Source organism: Coffea arabica, chromosome 6e, assembly GCF_036785885.1.
Source record: "Coffea arabica cultivar ET-39 chromosome 6e, Coffea Arabica ET-39 HiFi, whole genome shotgun sequence".
Taxonomy (NCBI): domain Eukaryota; kingdom Viridiplantae; phylum Streptophyta; class Magnoliopsida; order Gentianales; family Rubiaceae; genus Coffea; species Coffea arabica.
Window position 1 is genome coordinate 36770041 of NC_092321.1, and position 23907 is coordinate 36793947.

Consider the following 23907-nt stretch of genomic DNA (forward strand, 5'->3'; position numbering starts at 1 on the left):
ATTTATTTTAGGTGACTTGGTACACCTTAACTCTATACCAAGTGGCGACTCCGATTTTTATTTCAAAAACCCTTTTTAAACTGTATTTTGGGTAAAATCGTCGCATTTTCAAGTCCCATTTAGACCCATATTTTTCTTCATTTTCTTTGTAAATCAAAATTCATCTTTCAAATAAAAATTCACTTTCAAACCATTTATTTATTTTTCTTATAAAAAATGGGGCGCGACAAGTGTGTCCAACGATCTTCCTGTTAAACCTGAGCTCAACCTCATTGGGAGTTAATTAAATCGAGTCAGCAAGGGCTTGGTTGAGGTATTTGACAATCCATGGGTGCCTGTTTTTTGGGAATCTTTGAGTATTGAGACTCTTGATTCCAGTATACTCGAGTATTACCACTTTCATTCTTGTTTGGCGTTCGGGCCCGGTCAGGGGTATGTTTGGTGAACGGGATTTTGGCGTTAAAGTGGTGATCTACTGGATTGGTTCCTTTATTTGAACGTTGACGGAGGGTCAACAAGGCTGGATCAAGTATTGCAACGGGGATTTGGCTCCTGAGAGCCACCTGTATCCTTTACATTGTGATGTTCATTCATTTCTCGTATTTGATGTGAATATGTGCCTCCAAAGTGTTTTCTCATGGATTCTACTGTTTATATTGTTGGTACCTCATTGAGCTTTTAGCTCACCCCGTTTCGTTATCCTTGTTTTCCTTACAGGAAATCACCTTTTGAAGACTATGATGTTTGAAGTATGAGTTGAGCTAGTTTTAGTATTCTTTTGTATAGCTCCTCGATGGTTGGAAAACCTTAAATGTATTTTAACCAAACAATTCCCTTTTGAATTGTAAATTTGCAACCATGTGTATATAAAAGTGTTTAACCATATTCCTAAGTTGATTTGGTTTGGAAATGTTCTTTTCTAGGGTTATCTAAAGTTGTGGTGCTAGTTTGGGTTTCAGACAGTGAATGTTATCTTCTCGAAGTTCTTTTGAGCGGTTGGTAGGGTTTACGCTCGTTCCGGATCTGTAGTCCCGGCGAGAGCTGGGCAGGCGGTCCTTCGAACCCTTTGGTTCGTCTTAGGGGGAGGTGGGGCTGTCACAAATTTCATATGAGCAATTATCAGTAACACTTAACACTTAAACACGTAAGTAATATGCGGTAATTTCATATGAACAGGTAATTTACGATAATCAAGTAATCAAGTAGTCAAGTAATCAAGTAAGCAGGTAATCAAGTAAATCGGTAAACGGTAAGTAGTCACGGTAAACGGTAATCGGTAAATGGTAGTAGTTCACGATTAATCGGTAGACATTTATCATTTTAGTAGGTCGAGTGCGATAAAGTACACACTCGCCTTAAAATGGTGAAAAATTTATAGGAGCAATTATCAGTAGTACTTAACAGTTAAACACATAATGACCATGGAGTAAACATGTCATAAAACTATTCAAATCACGTACTCCTATATGGAACACTCACCAATCAAAATAAGTGAGTAAAGAAAGTCATCAATGATCCACTTCGGGATTCTCTTTGAGACCTTCTTGATCGCCTGAAGAAAAGTGATCAATAATCACCCTCACAATTTCACAAATTCCTTATCAAACAAGAAAGAATGAACACTTGCTTTAGAATTTAAGTCAATGTCTTTATAAGGGTTTCCTTTTATCGAAAGTTAAGATTCAAAAGTGTGGGTTTTAAAGTTACTGAAGAAACTCATACCCTCCATGAAATCGGGTTCAAAAAGATAGATTAATATCAAGATAAGAAGTCAAGTTTCCAAAATTTCATTTTCTAAGAAATCGGTAAATTTCAGCCTTGTGCATCAAGCCTAGAAAAATCATATCTTGCACTTAGTAGATCCAAAATTGGAAAATCTTATACCGTTGGAGTCTGTTTCAAAGTACTAAAAGTTCGTAGAAGACACTTTCCTAAGATTCCAAATGGAAGACACTCAAATTTTGGCTTAAAGGGACTGACTTGGACTCCCAAGACAGTTTCAGCCTTAGTTTTTGGTAAACTTTGAAAATTCGGAAAAATTCATAGAAAGTGAACTAGCCTCTGAAATTTGTACCTCAATTAGAATTCCAATCAAGGTTTAAAACACAATAAATGGAACAAGAATCGGATTTTTGAGCGTTGAGATATAGCAGCTCAAAGTTGGTCGCATTTTAGTCATTTTCCAGATTTGGAAAACAACTTTGGAATATCATTTACATATCAAAACGATCTTAGATTGATACCAAAATTGGTACAATTAAATTTTCATATGAGGACTACTCCTCTATCAATTTTCACATAAAAAATCATACGAGAAGGTAGTTAACAAAACCACCAAAGTTTGGTAAATATTCCCTAGTAAATCTGTCTTCTTGCTTTTAGTTCGTTTCCGAACATTTTGCACAATGAAATCAGTCCCATTTCAGTTCATTTGTGAAACCAATGTCCAATAAACACCTAAAAATTAATTGGTAGTTAATTGACATCAAAATTTTCAAGGCAAAGCATCCCTCAATCAGTCTAACCATCCGGCCATCCAAAAGAGTAAAATTTCCAGATTTCCATCTTTATCACACTTTCAAAATCAGGCCATAACTCACTCAATTCAACTTGGAATTGGGCATGGTTGGTGGAATTAGAAACTAAATTCATAAGTCTACATTTCATCAGAAGCAATCATTTTAAAATTCAGTTCATAACTAGCTCAAATTCAAGCAACAAGCCTCAGCTCATCACTGACCCTCGAGCAAAGCAATAAAACAGAACAGGTAACTTTGGTGAACTAGTACGGCTCACTCACTTCGAATCAGGGGATGTATTTTATACCGTTAGAAAACTACGGATGTCTAGTTTCAAATGCCGCTAACGGCACTTAATTTTGACATCTGATCAAAAGAGTTATGATAGTTCAAAGTTTACTGCCAGAGAGCCCCTGTTATACGATTTTCCAGTTTTGTTCCTACCAAAACTCGGTTTTTCCTCAACCAAATCAAGTGATTTTTTGTGGAAACTTTCCACACATCCTATACAACATATCTACATCAGATTCAAGGTCATTTGATCACCAAAATTTCGAATCAAAGCTTCGGCAAAAACAGGGCAGAATTGGTCATCAACTAACCGAAATTTTCCTCAACTTTCCTTTCAATTTTCCAACTAATCTCACCTTGTTTACCACTTAATTAATACAAACCATGTGGCGGCCCCACTTCTCCCTAAGGCGAACCAAAGGGTTGGCGAGTCGCCTGCCTAACTCTCGCCAGGACTCACGCAAGAAAACCGACTAAACCCTTTCCACGTATTGTGGCGACCCCACTTCCCCCTAAGGCGAACCAGAGGGTTGGCGGGCCGTCTGCCTAGCTCTCGCCAGGACTCACGCAAGAATTCTAGCCCAAATCCTTCCGAAGTATAGCCTAAGCTATTACAATATTGATCCACCAAAATAGACCAATAACCAAGACCACATTAACTTCAGAGATAACAGAACTTTAAGATAGCGACTCGCCGATTCTTAAATACTTTACGCGTTACAAACTACGGAATAAAGTCAAACAATCCCATTTAACAAATTCATACAAGCCAAATACATTCTTACAAGCCAAGTAACAAAACCAGGGCTTGCACTTTTCCAGCTTCAAGTGGCAACCCAAAACAAAGCTACACTGTTTAACTCGAATTACATTCATAACGAGTAAAGTAGATTTTAGATCTTTCTCACATGCCAAGACCTGTCAAGGAAAACAAAATAACGTGGGGTGAGCTAAAGCTCAGTGGTGACCCAAAACATGCAATCACATAAAACAAATAGCGAGCATTAACTTCAATTAAAGTAAGCAATTAGGAAAGCGTTTAACAGCACAAGAAAGGATACAGGGCTCTCAGGAGCCATTTTCCCCACGAGCTTGATCAAAATTTTTCGTAGCCGACCCTCCGTCAACTTTCACTACCTAAGGTCCGTGTAGATCTTTTTATTTTTTTCTTAACTCCAACCACCAATCTTACCCCTGTACCGGGCCCGCGCGCCAAACATGAAAGTGGTAATACTCGAGTATACCTTAGACTGGTCGAGGGATTCACCCAACGACTTTACGTCCAACACTTATAGCAAGCGCAAGCTAAATATTCATGAAAAACACTTCAAACAAGTCACCACTCGAAAGGCTAGTGTGATAAGTACACACTGCTCACTTCGATGGATCAGCAATCATTTTCCAATTATCGCATATCGAGTCACGAAAGCACTTTAACCAAATAAGCATAGAACAAGCAGGGACACTCACCAAGAGTGAAGCTCAAAAGTCAAGCTGGGAATCGAAGTCCACGCCCTCGCTAAACCCTAGAAATCCAAGTTTTGAAAACTATAAGTTTCACTAAACAAATTCTTGGTTTATATATGTAAAAGCTTATCTAGTATAAAACTGGTTTAAATCCTTGAAACAAATCAATAAATCTCTTAGAATTAAGGCTAGTAAAGGAATAAAATATTTCGTATGATTTCTTTAAAGATACTTTTCTTTCTAGAGGTAGCTAAAAATCAATTTAATTCAAACAAGTTTTCTAAGCCTTTCTTTTTATAATAATTAAAATCTCATGTTTTTAGCAATTTTCCTCAAAACAACTAGCCAGCAATAATTTTTACGAAAAACTTGAAGTTTAGAAGTTAATACAATTATTTCCTAAAAGTAATAAAACTAGTTTAAGTAAAGAAAATAATTAACTAGTTAGTAAGGTTTTAAAAGTCCTGTCAAAATATTAACGTGCTATTCTCAATCTCTATAACTTCATATTAAGACAAAATATTTCAATAAAGCTTGATAAAAAATACTCAAATTCAAAAGGCCAAAACGGATTTCACGATTCCAACTCATTTGCACTTTGAATTCCAAGTCACCAATATAGAAAAATCACAAACCAAACATCGATTTCACTAGGGCTTCATCAATCATTAGCCCTAGGTCTCAACGAACTCAGTTCCAAACAAATTCAACAAAGGAAGTCCAAGGTATCACAACAATTCCAAATTGCAAATCATGGACCTTCCAAGTACATTTCAGCCAACCACTTGAACAAATTCACCAAAAATTAAATTCTTGCAAAAACTATTCAAATGGCCAAGAGCTTCATCAATCATTAGCTCTTGGCATCAAACAAATATTTCTTGCAACCAATCAACTAGAAATTTAACTCAAACATGAAAGAAAATCACGGTTAGCTTACTCACAAATAACTCTAGAATTTCAGATTCCTTTTCTTGTTTCGATAGTCAAGAAAAATCCAGCAATTGCCAATTCAAGACATCCATTAAATCTCCATCTTTTACTTGCTAGAAACACTACACATGTAACAGCCCCACTTTCCCCTAAGGCGAACCAAAGGGGTTAGCGGACTGCCTGCCCAGCTCTCGCCAGGACTACGGATCCGTTTACGTCAATCTAATACGTTCCGGAACTTACCAACGCGGGTAAAAAAAAATAAATAAAAAAAAATAAAATCGAAGTCGGCTATGAACAGTAACCGACCCGTCAGAACCCAACCAAATACCAAGCAAACATTCTCATCTTGAAACTTAGCATTTACAAGCCAAAGTGGCATACAAAAGTATTCAAAAGTGGATACATGTCTGGTTTGCCAAATCAAAAGGAAAACAGTTCCCAAAAGTACATTTAGGATTTTAATACATGATCTATACAAAAGATATGTTCAACTAGCTCAATTTGGCGGCCATTTGTCAAATCCAGACCAAAAGGGTTTATTTTCCTGTAAGGAAAACAAAAGGGAACAGAAAGGGGTGAGCTTGCGCTCAATGAGGTACCAAACATATAGCAGAAAAATCATGGCATTTCACATTTAACAAATCAGATACACATGCCAGATGTAAAGCAAAGGAACCAATGATTCAAATCAGAAGGATACGGGTGGCTCTCAGGAGCCAAATTTCCAGCGCAGTACTTGATCCAAACCGGTTGACTCTCCGTCAACGTATATAGAACCAAAACGTCCGTAGACCCCTCTTTACACCGAATTCCGTCCACCAAACACCCCTTTACCGGGCCCGCTCACCTCAAACGAACAAAATGGTAATACTCGAGTATACCCGGAATCAAGGGTCTCAATACCCAAAATCCCCGAACAGACTACCGTGGTTCGTTATCTAATCGTCCAGGCCCTTGCCGGCCCGACTCGAATAACTTAGCCACAGGACTGAGCTCATAGGTCATAGAAATCCGAACAGATGCAGACACAGATAACAGATTCAAATTTTGCATAGTAAATTGGCATATGAACAGACAAGAGAACGAGTGTGATAAAGTACACCCTCGTCTCAAACAAATAAACAGATTGCAGAGCAGAAATCAAGTTAAACAGCAATGGAGGGGAGTGGTACACTCACCGGCTCAACTTCAAAAGTTTTCACTTTAGATTGGCCTTAATCACCAAGAAACCCTAAAATAATCAAAGTAAACTAATTGAAGGTTTCATATCCAAAATCGAGTAAACGGAATGCACAAGTGAGGCTCGACTACACGTCGTACGCCTTGCCAAATAAATACTAATGCAAGGGTGGAAAACATGATTTTCTTGGAAACAAAAAGGTAACATGGAGACCTAGGCGCAAACAACCCAAAAGCCCTTTGCTCAAATCACAAGTAAATCCAACTAGCCTTCAAGTAAAATTTCAGCAGCATATCCCTTGTTTTTACCTATTTTCCAGCCATCATGGCTTCATTATTTCCTCAAATCAGTCCCAACATCTCACACAAAATTCATCTCATTTCCCAAAATCCGTTCACTAGGCTCAAAGTAGTACAAGTACAAAAGTTAGCTAGGAAATGACCGGAATAAGAGTAAGCCTTAAAACATGTAAACAAGTACAATGAGACTCGATAACTAATCATAAATCAATGCCAAATATGACCCCAATAGGGTTCCATAAGCATATACAATCATTAGAGAAAACCAGAAAATTCGGAAATGCAATTAGCTTCGGCCCTGAAAAACAGTTTTTGACTTCTTTTTGCGGTAATGGCACCAAATGCCCTATGATTATCGGATGAAGGTGTAAGACCCACCATTCCGAAGCTACAAGACAGGGATACAACATCACAGAAGGTCACTCAACCCAGTTTTGAGTGCAAACAGGTCAAAAATGCAAGATACTACATCAAAACGTAAAACAGATTCACCAAAATGCATTCTAGCGGAAATATCATAACTCAGGCTCTACAAGTCCAAATCCAGAAATTCCAAAACCAGTTGAAAGCTAAGAAACAGGGTTAAATTTCACCAGAAGGCCTCAACAACTCGTTAGGAAGAAATCCAGACCAAAACAACCAATTACAGAAGCAAATCCCAATTTCGGGTAAAACCAGAACAGCAATAGTAATTTCGACTTATCTCATTCTACACTACTCCGATTGACCTTAAATTTTGTAGGAACCTCTAAAATGTCATTCTCTACAACTTTCATGTTTTAATCCAAGGCCAATTCGGCCTCTATCTAGGACCTAAAATTTCGGACAGAATGAAGAACCAAAGAACCCTAATTTTCCAGATTTCTTCCAAAACAGAAATTAATTGCAATTACCTATCATTCACACCTACTAGAGTCATTATAGGCCATTGCCAATCATCATATAAGGCCACAACATCATGATCACATTAAACCAGAAAAATCACCATTAAATTGAAAACTTCATCAAATCATCCAAAAACAAGAAATAAACAACAAATTTCAACACTTTAGCCACCACTAGGCACAAATTAAGCATCATTAGGTGGAGGAGGAAGTTCAAGCACCACTTACCTAGTAAACAAGAGAAAAGGAGTTGTAGAACACCTTAGCTTCCTTGAACACTTCCACAAAAACACTTACTAGCACCAAAGGGAGGGATTTTATGGAGTAGAAACTAGTTTATGTGATTGGTTTTGGAAGATTGAGCTAAATGGAAGCTAAAATGTTGAAGAGTTTCTTTCTTCTTTGCTCAAGAGAGAACCGGCCATGGAGGAGAAGAAAAGAGTGAATTTTAGTGATTTTTTTGGAGATATTTAACCAATTAGTCAAAAAGGTCAAAACCATGAATAGTTGTCTACAAGTCCAACCAATGGAAGAGTGACACTTGTCACTTCATTAAGTGCATTCCTATCCCTTTCTTTTCCTCTCACATCAATCACTTCACATCCTCTACTTATCTCTTAACACCCGATAAATCTCAACCAGTATCCGAAAATTAACCTAACTGGCCGAATTTTTTCCGAACTTATCGCACTAGTGGGTCCCACGTCCTTTATATATCCTTAATTTTTCAAAAACTCTCCAATACTAGAAAAAACATCTAAAAACTATAATTACTCATAAAATTTACCAGGAGAATTTTCCTAAGCCAGAAAATGCAAAAAAAAAAATGTGCCTTTAAATGGGAAAAACCCTAAGAAAATTATTAGGGATTTACGGGTTCTCACAAAACATATAGCTTATAATCTGACCAATCTAACTAAAACAAGTAATACACAAAACCAGAAAATAATCTCACCAAAAGTCCCAATTAATTCGGCCAGCAACCTTGAACAAAATCCAGCAATGTAACAGTTTAATTATAGTGCTTTGCCCCTAATTTCCTTCAATTTTTACTTCAACTCAGCGTGCAAAAAGTGATTAACAGGCTACAAGTAAATCTTAAGCATCCAATATGAAAATCTTAGCTACAAATTCGAAGAAAAACTAATCAAATGTTCAACCCTTTCTCTCGGCCGCAAATTTCAGATTCCTTTTCTTTCCCTTTTTTTTTTTCTATCCACAACTCACATCAGCTTCATGCATGGTTAAAATAATTAGCTATCTAGCATTTTTGATCCAAACCAAGTGTGGACAACATCAACAACTTATCATTCAACCAGAAATTTATTCAATCCCACTCGGTTAGCTTGCATGCAAGCAGGTTCAGTTTTCCTTCAATTTTCTGATTTACTCACAGCCAAATAATCTCATGCAAGGCTTAATCATCCAGTGTTTGGTTAGCTAAACATACAACCAAGGGAGAATCAAGCACTTTCCAGCAAATTTCATACCAAAATATCCATACAACTCCCAAAATAACTCCATCGGCTAAGCTGGAAAATTGATTCAGCAGTCAAACAACTTCCAATAAAAATTTCCAGCCATGCAACTGAATTTCCGGCCATACAATTCACATGCAACACCAAATAATTAACTATCTATCAGTTTTTAACTAGCTAAACCCACAATTAAACTCAGATCATCACAAATTCACAGATTAAAGCTGAAATTTCCAGCTCAAGCTCTCGGCAAACGCAAATTCATTCAAAACCAGATTTCTTGTACTTAATTCTTCATCCAACCGCACAACTCTCACATGCATGCCCCTAAACAGCTTCATCAACCAATAAACAACTAGTCTAAGTCCAGAACTTACCTCAGTTTGAAGCTCAACACACACGACTTAGCAGCTGCAATATTTCTCTCCTCTCGGCTTTGCTCACGCACGCGATGATGGTTGATCTGAGTTCAGTGGTTGCAGCTGTGGTGGTTGTGATTGAATTGATCACGGCTGGTTGAGGGTGAAGAATGAAATGGCAGCTCTCGGTGGTTGCGGAGGAAGTAATGAAGCTCGCACGGTTATCTCTTGCTCTCACCCTCTCTCGGACAGCTCAAGGTTCGCAACTCGCACAGCTCTCTCTCTGGTTTCCTCTCGTCGATGATACCAAGGCAGGGAATGGAGTGAAATGGAATGGTGTTGTGAGTTGAGGTGGTGGAATGGAAATGAGTTGCGGATGAGAAAGGTGGAGTGTTTGAGAGGATAAAAGGAAATGCAGTCCGACAGAGAATGGAAATGTTCTAATTTGAAGAGTGGCCAATGGAGCTCGGATGGTTGCATGGTAATTTTTCCGAAATTGTGGAGGGCCAATTTGGTCTTTTCACATTTCATCCAAATTTCCACTCAAGTCCTCAATCCTACTCTAATTCCAAAATTTACCCCGAATGTAATTTGAATGCCTACTAGTATACTCGTCTCGCAAAAATTAAACTATCGAGATTCAACGTCCTAAATATAATTATAAGGTTTTTGACCTAAGTCATTTCCGTCTTAATTCTAGGTTTTCGTTAACATCTAACGTTATTAACACTTAAAATTAGCTATTGAAATTCAAGGAATTAATATTAAAGCAGTAAAATACTCTACATCATGAAATATTAATTTAACTTAGCAAGATTCAAGTAACTTAGTATTTGCACAATTAACTTATTTATATATAAAAATTATGGTCACATACTTATTTAAAAACCAACAATAGTAACGGTTATTAAGAGTCTAAAATGCAAATGCAATATGTATATGTTATTATTATTAATTTTTTTTTCAAGGTTCTCACACGTATAACTTAAACCGAAACAAAATTCGTCATCCGAACATGTCACACCTTTAAACGGCCGGAATACTACAACACATTAACTTCAGAGATAACATTGACATTGGACATCTGTATGATCACTCGTAGTACATCTCCAACTAGCTTAATACATAACTACACTTATACAATACAAACCACAAAGTAAACTCATAAAGGTCAATTAAGTTCATACAAGCCAAAACTTAGAGTTTGCACTTTTCCAGCTTCAAGTGGCAACCCAAAACAAAAGATACATAGACCGATTCGAAACAATATTTACAAAAGCCAAAAGCAGATTTCAAATCGCTTGAACGCCAAAACCTGTTAAGGAAAACAAATATCGTGTGGTGAGCTAAAGCTCAGTGGTGCCCCAAAACATGCAATCACATAACACAAATAGTAAATAATCTTCAAGCTTAAATTCAGCAAGTAGAAAAGCATATAACAGCACAGGGTAGGATACAGGGGCTCTCAGGAGCCATTTCCACGAACTTGATCAAAATTAATCGTAGTTGACCCTCCGTCAACTCTCACTATCTAAAGTCCATGTAGATTCATTATTTTTTCTTAACACGCTCCAACCAACTTACTCCCACCGGGCCCGCACACCTCACGAGAGAGTTTGGTATTACTCGAGTATACCTTTTTATAAACTAGTCGAGGGATTCACCCAACGACGTCACAACAAGTGGTTACCAGGTCAGGATAAGAGGCCCTCCCACCCTAAGGTGTGGTACGTTCCCCTGCCTGGTAGATTAGTTGACGAGTCCACGCTCCAGTCAACAAATTCAAGGTTTTAGTACTTGAGATAGGTAAGAGGCCCTCCCACCCTAAGGTGTGGTACGTTCCCCCACTCAGTACTTAACTAGTGCAAGCAAGATATTCGAGAAAACATTTCAAGCAAGTCACCACTTGAAAGGACTAGTGCGATAAAGTACACACTGCCCACTTCGACGGATCAGGAAAACCACTTTCCAAATATCACATAACAAGTCAAGAAAGCACTTTAACAAGTTAATCATAGAACAAGCACGGACACTCACCAATAGTGAAGCTCAAAAGTCAAGCTGAGAATCGAAGTCCACGCCCTCGCTAAACCCTAGAAAACAAAGTTTTAAAAACTATAAGTTTTACTATACAAACTCTTGGCTTATATATAAAATATTATCTGGTATATAACTAGTTTATTTTCTCGGAATAAATCAATAAATCTCTTAGAATTAAAGCTAGTAAAGTAATAAAATATTTCGTATGGTTTCTTTAAAGGTATTTCCCTTCTAGAGGGCAAACTAAGACCAAATTAATTCAAACAAGTTTTCTTGCCAAACACGTTTTCTACGCCTTTCTTGTTGAAATAAATCAAATCTAGTGTTTTTAACAATTTTCCTCTAAAACAACTAGCCAAGGATAATTTTATGAAAAACTTAAAGTTTGGAAGTAAATGCAATTATTTCTTAAAGGTAATAAAACTAGTTTAAGCAAAGAAAAGACTTAGCTAGTTAGCAAGGTTTTAAAAGTCCCGACATTTAAATTTTAATATTAACGTACTATGCTCAATTTATATAACTTAATATTAAGACAAAACATTTCAATAAAGCTTGATAAAAAATACTCGAATTCAAAAGACTAAAACGGACTTCACGATTCCAACTCATTTGCACTTTGAATTCCAAGTCACCAATATAGTAAAATCACAATCCAAACATCAATATCACTAGGGCTTCATCAATCATTAGCCCTAAGTCTCAACAGATTCAGTTCCAAATAAAATTGAACAAAGAAAGTCCAAGGTATCAAAACAAACCCAAATCACAACCCATGGACCTTCCAAGTACATTTCAGCCAACCGCTTGAACAAATTTCCCAAAAATTAAACTCTTGCAAAAATTACTCAAATGGCCAAGAGCTTCATCAATCATTAGCTCTTGGCATCAAACAAGTATTTCTTACAACAAGTCAACTAGAAATTTAACTCAAACATAAAAGAAAGTCACGGATAGCTTGCTCACAAATAATTCCAAAAATTCAGATTTTTTTTCCCTTTGTTTTGACAACCAAGAAAATTCCAGCAATAACCATTCAAGACGTCCATCAAACCTCCATCTTTTACTTGCTTGAAACACTAAAAACACAGCTCATTATCTGACCAACCAAAACCAAAACAAATAACACACAATTCCAGAAAATAATCTCACCAAAAACCCCAATTAATTCGGCCAGCCACCACATCCAAATTCCAGCAATAAAATAGTTTACTTATAAAGTTTTTGTCCCTAGTTTTCTTCAATTTTTTACTTCAACTCAACATGCAAAAGGTGATTAGCAAGCTACAAGCAAATCTTAAACATCCAATATGAAAATCTCAGCTACAAATTCGAAGAAAACTAATCAAATGTTCAACCCTTCACTCTGCCAAGCTGGAAAGAAAATTTCCTCACACCAATCAGCCAAATACACATTTTCCTCCAATAATCTCTTCAATTCATGTTCAAATCTTTCATGCATGTCCAAACCAAGTTAATATGCAATATACTTTACAGTTTAACATAGGAATTCAAGGCCAAAATTCATAAAAATAGCTGGAAACCTCACCATTCCTTCATTCGGACAACCTGAAAAAAAATTTCCAGCAAATAACTCTAAGAATTCAATTTTTTTTTTCTTCACGGTTCATCAGCTACATGCATGACCAAATAAACAGCTATCTATCAGATTTGATTCATAACCAAGTTCGGACAACATCAAACTCACTAACCAACCAGAAATTCATTCAATCCTGCTCTCGATTAGCTTGCATGCAACCAGATTCTTGTATTTCTTCAATTTTCTTGCTTAATCAAGGTTGATTATCCTCATGCAAAGCTTAATCATCCAGTTTTTGGGTAGCTAGATACACATATAACTCATATTATCACAAATTGGCCAACCAAAGCTGCAAATATCCAGCTTACACACTCGGCAACTCCAAATCCTTTACAATCAGATTTTTTTGTGACTTAATTTGTCATCCAACCATACAACCACCACATGCATGCTTAAAATTAACATCATTTACCTCAAATCAACCAGTCTAAGTCCAGAACTTACCTCAGCTGGTAGCTCAACACACCCGACTAGCAACTGAAATAATCCTCTACTCTCGGCTGTCCAGAAATGCAGCCCGCTAGCTCTCCCTCTCCCTTGCTCAAGCTTGTGACTAGAATGGAGGGAATTTGGCTCTCAACCTCTTCACCAGTTCACGGATGGAGTGGATGAACCAGCAAGTCCCCCTCTTCTCTTTCTAGTTTACGGACAGAAAGGAAAAGAATAAAAGGCTCTGTGACGGCCCCACCTCCCCCTAGGGCGAACCAAAGGGTTCGGCGGGCCGCCTGCCCAGCTCTCGCCGGGACTCAGTCAATCCTTAATCAAATCCGAAATACAACCACAAGAAAGAGCAAAACGAGGATCCAAAACTTAAAACAAAGCTTATATACATTGCTATCTCAGAAAGAAGTACAACCGTCGAGAATACAAAAGTTCTCAAGTCACCATACAACCAGCCCGTGCCAAGCACTAGGGCGAGAACCATTACAAAAACAAAGAGCTAGACCAAGCTAGTCTATACCAAGCTCTCATCCTTGCGTGCCTTCCCCTGTTAAGGAAAACAAAACTAAAGGGATAAGCTTGAAAGCTCAGTGAGGTTCCGAACACATAATCAAATAATAAACCCAATACATTAACCCATAATTCAAGAAAACATTTACAATACAAAGCGATAAACACATTCATTAAAAGGATACGTTCATTCGTTCATTCGCTCGTTCTCCTGTCATTCCCCTTTCCTTCATTCATTTGAAAATGTATTTTTCATTTATCAATAAAACCCTCGTTCGTTCGTTCATTTCATTCAACCCTTCCTGGGCATTGGCCAGGCTCCACCAACCTCCACCAACCTTCAAGGTAATACTCGAGTATACCAAAACGTTCACCCAGGTCACCAAATTGCCCGATCGAGTCTGCTTCTGGCTCGAGTCGACCGGTAACAAGGGGCAGTGGCCAGTTCAGCCCAAAAGGCTTACATTCATGCACAAGTAACATTTCAATCGTTCAATTATTGAAAATTTCACAATCATTTAGGCTGAGTGCGATAAAGTACACACTCGCTTAGAAAACTCGTTTTGGCCAATCATTGAAAGCATTTAACACATTATCAATCAATAATAACAAGCCAATAAGTCAAGGAAATATAACAAACAAGGAACACTCACCTATACAAGCAAAATAACGTCCAATTCCTCAATCACCAATGAAACCTAAAATCAAGCAAGAGAACATATTACAAGTTATCTAGTAAATCAACTAGGTAAAATTAAAGGAAGTCCGACTAATTACTAGTAGGACGTATAAAGATGATTCTTAAGTGAAAAGAGGGTATTTGAATCTGTGGTCGGAAATAATTAGGGTTTCGTAATCCAAGCGTGAAACCAAATTCAAAAGGGTCATAAAATTTTCCAATGGAAATCCTTGAACTAACGACAAGTCGGAATCCATCTGGATAGGCTAAGAAATACTGTTTTCGGAATCGTTTATATGGTTCAAAATCATCTCATATTCAAGTAGATATTATAGACTAAATGCCTTAATGGAATTCATGTAAAAGGGAGAACAAAATACCCAAGAAAAACCCTAAACCACTCCTCTTTATTTGGGTAAGAGTAAGTAAATATTTGGAGTTTCAAGTTGAAGAAGGATCATGTTTTAAGATGGAAAAACAGTCATAGGATTTGCCAATCGAAAATATATAAGTTCAAATAGAAACTTAGCTCTTAAGCGAAAATTTGGGCAGCACGCCCTTTGTGTTTACCTATTTTCCAGCCATTTATGGCTTCATTATTTTTCCTCAACCAATCCCAAAGCCATACATATCAATGATTCAAGTCAATAGCCGTTCCATAGGCTCAAAACAATATAAGAACAAGAATTAAACTAATAACAAGTGCGGAAATGCAATCTAGCAAAAGACAGATTTGACGTGTGGTTGCGGAAAGAACACATCCGAGGCTACGCTTATCGGATTAGAATGAATCTTATGCCCTTTCGAAGCTAAGACACAGGGATACAATTTTCATGAAGATCACTTAGTCCAGTTTCCAATGTAACCTAGTCAAATTCCCAATTTACAGAACCAAAATCCAACTAGTCGGCTAATTAACCGCACTACCTTTAAATGGCTATATCTCAGGTTACCAAGGTCCGATTAAGGTGTTCTTGAAGGCGTTTGAAATCTAAGACAGAACAATAAAACTTTTATGTTTTGGCCATTGGCTAAATCAGCACGGATCCTAGTGAATAAACATGATAAACTGGATGAACTGACTAAAACGGAACACTGGAAACATCCTAAAATAGTGAGGGTATTTTGGTCTTTTCACAGGTTACATTGCTCCGATTGAGCTGAAATTTTGTATAAACCTATAAAATACCATTATATACAACTTTCATGTTTTATGCCAAGCCCAATTCGGCCTCTAACATGGTGTAACAAAAACGGGCAGAATAGGGTGAAAATTTCCAGAAATCTGGAATTTGTTGATTTCAATGCAACCTTTCTTGATTTCTTACTTCACTTACTACCAAAACCCCTTATATAACCTTATATACAACATATACTAACTATACAACAAGTTTAGGCAGAAATTTATTAAACCCTAACTTGCATATATCATCCAAAAATCATCACATCCACTTGCATATCTTGTAATCAAGCCAAAACATGAACTAGATGACATCTTAAACCAAAATTTAAAAGACCAAAAACCATAATCAGATCTTATACCTCAAAGACAAGCTTGGAAGAGTGATACTCCACTTCCTTTGGGAATTTTTGTTTGCCCTAGCTTCTTAAGCCCACAACTAGCACTTTAATCGGTTTGGAAGTTTGATTTCTCACTTGGATAGCTAAGATCAAGAAGAAGAAAGTTGTTCTTGTTCTCTCTTTTCTCTCTCTCTTTGGTCAGCCAAGCTACTGAAATAATGAAGAGGAAAGGTGCAAAAATTGGGATAAGAAGGATGGTTACTCTCTTGGTCAAGAAACTCTTAGGTGACGACAAGTGTCGCCACCACCACCTTTCATTTTTCTCTTTCTTTTCCTTGCTATTTTGAGCCCTAAATTTCGGTCAAACTAGCTGGCAAATGAGAAGATATTTTGCTCAAGTATTAATGAGTTTTTATGGTAAGAAAGTGGTGATCAAGTGATGTGTTCAATTGGTAGTACACGGTACGCGTCGGTTCGAGCCGTTTTTTCTTAAATCACACGTACTAGGGTTTTTTTTTTCTTTTCACTAACTTTTTATCATTGCTTCTAATCACATATTATTTCTCACTTAAAAGTCACTCTTAAGCACCAAATTTGATCCGTACTCTGTACCGGATAATTACACTGCGGATACACGAAAATTCTTATTTCACCTTGAATTGAAAACGAATAGGAAAACCCTAATTTCCTATGACTTTTGGCACTTTTCTAGGGTGATTTAGCCGTAGGATGGTATAAATAATAATTACCAAATAATTTTTAAATAAAAGGGAATTTGAGAAAATATAAGGAATTTGCAAGTCCTCACAGGCTCGGCTCTTTCTCTCTTGCTCACTTCACTCTCGGCTTGCGGCTGACAAAGGAAATGGAAGTGTGGAATAAACAAATGAAATGGAGATGTTGTGTGGTGGAATGCAGTTGATATAGTGGAGTACGATAGTGGGTGTGAGCCGGCATTATGGTTGGTGGAATGGTGAAGTAGATAACAAGGAAATGGAACCAGCTAGAATGGAAATGCTTGTATTTGGTGTTTGTTCTAGGAAGTTCCATGGCTGCATGGTTAATTTGAAATGGGGAAGGGCTAATTTGGTCTTTTAACAACTTGTTCGACCTTCCACTTAGGTCCCTCATTTGTAAACTAACCCCAAGATTTTACCTCAAATGAAATTCGATAGCCTACTTGTGAGAACCCGTAATTTTTCCATTTTCTAGGTTTTATTATATTTCTCGGTTTTCTTGTTTTCAATGGCTTGTTTTCTGCACTTTCTGTATCCGGAAAATTTTCTAGATAAATTTTATGAGTAAATATAGTTTTTAGATGATTTTTCTAGTATCGAATAGATTTTGAGAAACTAAGAGCGTATTTTGGACGTGGGACCCACTAGTGCGAAAAGTTCGGAAAATTTCGGCCAACTAGATTAAGTTTTGAATACTGGAATTATTTTACTGGGTGTTAGGAGATAAGTAGAGGGTGCTAAGTGGATTGATATGAGGGAGACAAGTTAGGTAGATATTTAATAAAAGGTGACAAGTGTCACCATAAGAGTTAGTCTTGCCATTTGACCACTATTCATGCCTTTACCAAATTAATATCAAAATTGACCAAAAATCTTCCATTTTTCCTTCAAGCTTGGCCGAACCTCCTCTTACAAGAAAAGAAAGAAAAGCTTCCAAGTTTCTTGCTCCAATCTTGTCCAATCTCACAAACTAACCGTTTAGTCTTGAATTCCTTCCATAAAACCTCTTCAAGTAGTGATTGTGAGTTGGTGTGTGAAGTTGTTTGGAAAGTTAAGGTGACCCATAGCTCTCTCTCTCTTGTTTTAAAGGTATGTTGTGTAGAACCACCCTCCTCCTTTAATTGATGCTTAAAGCATGCTTAGTGGTTGTATAAGATGCAAGTTTATGGATTAATTCTTGATTTGTGGTTGAAATAATGAAGTTTTATTATTTTTGGGGAATTTTCTGTTTTAATATAAGCATGATTGTGTGGCTATGTTTGATGATTGGAAATGATGTTTAAGGACTCTATGAGGTGGGAAAAGTGATTAATTGCAACCAATTTCTGTTTTGGACCAAAAATTGAAAAGTGGGGGTTTTGTGATGAACATTCTGTCCGAATTTTTAGGTCCTAGATAGAGGCCGAATTGGCCTTATCTTAAAACATGAAAGTTGTAGAGAATGACATTTTAGAGGTGCCTACAAAATTTTAGGTTAATCGAAGTTGTGTAGAGTGAGAAAAGTTGAAATTACTATTGCTGTTCTGGTTTAACCGAAATTGGGATTTGCGACTGTAATTGGTTGTTTTGGCTGGAATTGCTTCCGAATTGGTTGTTGAGATCTTCTGATGAAATTTAGCCCTGTTTCTTAGCTTTCAACTGGTTTTGGAATTTCTGGATTTGGACTTGTAGAGCCTGAGTTACGATGTTTCCGCTTGAATGCGTTTTGGTGAATCTGTTTTACGTTGTTGATGAAGTATCTTGTATTTTTGACCTGTTTGCACTCAAAACTGGGCTGAGTGACCTTCTGTGATGTTGTAGCCCTGTATTTTATCTTCGAAATGGTGGGTCTTGCACCCTCATCCGACAATCGTAGTGTCTTTGGTGCCAAAACCGCAAAATGACGTCAAAAACTGTTTTCTTGGGTTAAAGCTTATTTCCATTTCCGGATTTTCTGGTTTCCTTTAATGCTTATATATTCTTATGGAACCTTATTTTGGTAATACTTGGCCTTGGTTTATGACCTGTAAACGAATCTTATTGTGTTTATTTGAATAGTTTTAAGGCTTGTTTTCATTCCGATCATTTCCTAGCTAACTTTTGTACTTGTACTACTTTGAGCCTAGTGAACGGCTTTTGGGAAATGAGATGACTTTTGTGTGAGATGTTGGGACTGATTTGAGGTAATAGTGAAGCCTTAAGGGCTGGAAAAGTAAGAAATTTAGGGGAAGTGCTGCCCGATTTTCTAGGCCGTTTGGTTCCTTTAAGTTGGATTTGCCTTTTGGTAGAAATGAAAGGCTTTTGGGTTGTTTGCGCCTAAGTCTTCATGTTACCTTTTTGTTTCCAAGAAAATCATGTTTTTGCACCCTTGCATTAGTATTTATTTGGCAAGGCATACGACGTGTAGTCGAGCCTCACTTGTGCATTCCGTTTGCTCGATTTGGATATGAAACCTTCAATTGGTTTATTTTGATTATTTTAGGGTTTCTTGGCGATTAAGGCCAATCTGAAGTGAAAACTTTTGAAGTTGAGCCGGTGAGTGTACCACTCCCCTCCATTGCTGTTTAACTTGATTTCTGCTCTGCAATCTGTTTAATTTGTTTGAGACGAGGGTGTACTTTATCACACTCGTTCTCTTGTCTGTTCATATGCCAATTTACCATGCAAAATTTGAATCTGTTATCTGTGTCTACATCTGTTCGGATTTCTATGACTTATGAGCTCAATCCTGTGGCTAAGTTATTCGAGTCGGGCCGGCAAGGGCCTGGACGATTAGATAACGAACCACGGTAGTCTGTTCGGGGATTTTGGGTATTGAGACCCTTGATTCCAGGTATACTCGAGTATTACCATTTCTGTTCGTTTGCGGTGAGCGGGCCCGGTAAAGGGGTGTTTGGTGAACGGGATTCGGTGTAAAGAGGGGTCTACGGACGTTGGTTCTATATACGTTGACGGAGTGTCAACTTCGATCAAGCTTCGGTGACGCAAATGGGAATTTGGCTCCTGAGAGCCACCTGTATCCTTCCTATGTGAATCATTAGTTACTTTACTTTACATCTAGCATGTGTATCTGATTTGTTAAATGTGAAATGCCATGATTTTTCTGCTATATGTCTGGTACCTCATTGAGCGCAAGCTCACCCCTTTCTGTTCCTTTTGTTTTCCTTACAGGAACCTCTTTTGGAAATCATGATTTTGAAAAGCGAGTTGAGCTAGTTAGATAATCTTTTGTTCTTTTGTATAGCTCCTCGAGGGGAAGCAAACTCTAAATGTACTTCGTTTCACTGGTTCCATCTGAATTGTAAACCTAGCGACATGTATATATGAAAATGTTTTTTTTCCATGTGATTTTGGTAAGTTACTGTTAAGCTTGGCGGTTTTCAATCATTCAATTCTTTTGGGTCCTATCTCGTGTAATATCGGATTTGTGTGATTCGACTCCGTAGTCCTGGCGAGAGCTGGGCAGGCGGTCCGCCGAACCCTTTGGTTCGCCTTAGGGTAAGGTGGGGCTGTCACACTACTAGCATACTAGTCTCGCAAAAATTAAACTATCGAGATTCAACGTCCTAAACGTAATTATAAAAAGTTTTGACTTAAAACGATTTCATCTTAATTCTAGGTTCCCGTTAACACCTAACGTTATTAACGCTTACAATTAGCTATTGAAATTCAAGGAATTAATATTAAAGCAATAAAATACTCTACATCATGAAATATTAATTTAACTTAGCAAGATTCAAGTAACTTAATATTTGCACAATTAACTTATTTGCGACTTTAAACTTATTTTTTTTTCAAGGTTCTCACATCCTCCCTGTGACGACCCCACCTCCCCCTAAGGCGTACCAGAGGGTTCGGCGGACCGCCTGCCCAGCTCTCGCCAGGACTCACTCACTCGAATCACGTGCACACAACCATGAACCATAAATAACATCCACAATTCAAGCTTATAATATACATTGATAGAAATCAGGGTACAAAGTCTCGATATACTTAAACTAGTTCAAAACGTATACAGTCCAAGTACAAAATGTTCCATTCGAGGAATAGCGCGAGTACAAGTCAAAATTCAAAACAAAGTCTAAAGTAACTAGACTACGCTAGCCTTTACACTTCTCACGCTTCGCTCGTAACCCTGTAAGGAAAACAAAACTAATAGGGTGAGCCGAAGCTCAGTGAAGTTCCAAATATCAAATTTGCCAACAAATCAAGGAATAACATAGTAATAGTGAAATAGCGAGCAAACAAGTCAAATTAGGGAAATAGTACTTCAACTAGCCAAGTAATATCAGGTTCGCAGTCATATATAAGGATACGGTAATCATATCTCGGTTCCATTCCAGCTTGATCAATGGGTAGTTGACACTCCGTCAACTTTCAAGTAATAACAAGTCCAAAATAAAACTCCACTACACACCAATCCCCGTCCACCGATCAACCCCCTTTTCCGGGCCCGCACGCCACACGAAACACGGGTGGTAATACTCGAGTATACCGGATTACCGAGGAGATAACACTCCACTCGACCTTACTAGTGACCCAGGGTTTGTTATCTAATCGACCAGGCCCTTGCCGGCTCGACTCGATTAACTAGCCACAGGGTTTCTGGAATTCCAGGCAAGACATATCTCAAGTACATGTAGAGCAAGTCAAGTATAATTACTAGCAAGAACAAGTCATATTAGGGCAAGTGCGGTAAAGTACACCCTTGCCCTATCATTCATTTTCATGTAATCATACAAGTCAAGTAAGGAACACATGTATCAAGTACAATCGGATATTTGGAAGCACTCACCAAAATATAGTGCTTCAAGTATTCACGTTCAATTATACTCCAGGCTTGGAGTCCAGATCTGCGATAAAAATTCAGTTTAAGAACTTTGAAACACGAGTAGGATTCGAAACTTAAACGTTCCGTTCATTAAGAATCGACCAATTGAAATTCATTTGAAAGACACTCGTGAAACACTTGCTCGCTTTTCAAATCGTAAGGTTTTTGTAGCATAGATACTTGGAAATAACACTTGAGTTGAAAGTACAAGGAAATACAAGTTTACATTGGTCATTATGTCTTTTCCTCAAGGTACAAGTTCGGCCAAGTCCTAACGTATAACCCTCGATAAACATAGTAGCAAAGGTTCTCGCTAGTTCAAGTGATAATCACTTAACCTTTACTCAAGTTGCAAATATAGTTTTCTAATCCTCGAGCGTAAATTCGGGCAGCATGCCCTTTGTGTTTACCTAATTTTCCGGCCATTTAGGCTTCATTATTTTTCCTCAGCCAATTCCCATAGTCACACATATCAGAAATTCAAGTCAAAAGCCGTTCCATAGGCTCATAATATCATAAGAATAAGAATCAAAGTAATAACAAGTGCGGAAATACAATCTAGCAAAAGACAGATTTGACGTGTGGTTGCGGAAATAACACATCCGAGGCTACGCTTATCGGATTGAGGTACAACTTATGCCATTTCGAAGCTAAGACACAGGGCTACAACGTTCATGAAGATCACTTAGTCCAGTTTCCAATGCAACCTAGTCAAATCCTCAATTTACAGAACCAAAATCTAACTAGTCGGCTACTTAACCGCTCTGCACTGGAATGGTCATATCTCAGATTACAAAGGTCCGATTAAGGTGTTCTTAGAGGCGTTTAAAATCTAAGTCAGAATACTAAAACTTTCATGTTTTGGAATAAAGCTAAATCAGTACGGATCCTAGTGAATAAACGTGATAAACTGGATAAACTGACCAAACGGAGTACTGGGAAAACCTTAAAACAGTAAGGGTATTTTGGCCTTTTCACGACCTACGTTGCTCCGATTGAGTTGAAATTTTGTAGGAACCTGTAAAATACCATTATATACAACTTTTATGTTTTACCCTAAGGCCAATTCAGCCTCTAACATGCAGTAACAAAACCGGGCAGAAAGGAAGAGAAATTTTCCAGAAATCTGGAATTTTCAGTTTTCAATGCAACCTTCCTTGATTTCTTACTTCCAACACTACCGAAACCCCTTATATAACCTTAATTAAAACATATATGAATCATACATCAAGTTTGGCAGCAAGCCCTCAAACCCTAGTTCATATAATAAAAAGGGGAAAAACCCTCAAAACATGATAGCATCCATGATTCACCATAAATTTGAGTTACCAAGCTAATTTACACAAGATTGAAAGTAAAAATTAGGAAACTCATCATCCTTACCTTGATTAGTGTCCACCAAGTGTAGCCTTAGCTTTCCCCTTCACAATCTCACCAACACTTCACTAACTAAACACTCAAAGAGGAGTTTAATCGGTTTATTTCCTTTGATTTCTCACTTTGTGGTTGGATTCAAGAAGAAATGGAGAAATCTTCCCTTGGTGTTTTTCCCTTCTTTCTCTCGGCCAAGGAGTGCAGAAATGAAGAGGAAAGTGCTATATTTTGGAGATAAATAGAAAGACTAACTCTTGGTCAAGAAACTCTAGGGCTTTCATTTTTCTATTTCTTTTCCTTGCTATTCTAGCGTTAGAATTCGGTCAAAGCAGCTGCCAATTAAGAAGATATTTTGCTCAAAAGTCAATAAGCTTGTATGGTAAAAAAAAAATGGTGGTCCAGTGGTGCGTTCAATCGGTAGTGCGCGGGACCCGCCGGTTCGCGCTGTTTTTCTTAAAAACACACGTATTAGGGTTTTTACTTCCCATTCACTAACCTTATATCATTGCTACTAATCACATATTATTTCTCACTTAAAAGTCACTTTTAATCTCCAAATTTAATCCTTACTCTGTACCGAAAATTCATCCGGCGAAAAATCGCGAAAACCCTAATTTTGCTCTGATCTTGAAACCCAAAAGTAAAACCCTACTTTCTAGGTTTATTTGCACTTATTGTGGAAAGATTGGGTGGTAGGACTTTAATAAATAATAATTTCCAAATAAAAGGGTGTTTTTGAGAAAAATACAAGAAATTTGCGAGTCCTCACACTCCCCCCCTTAAAT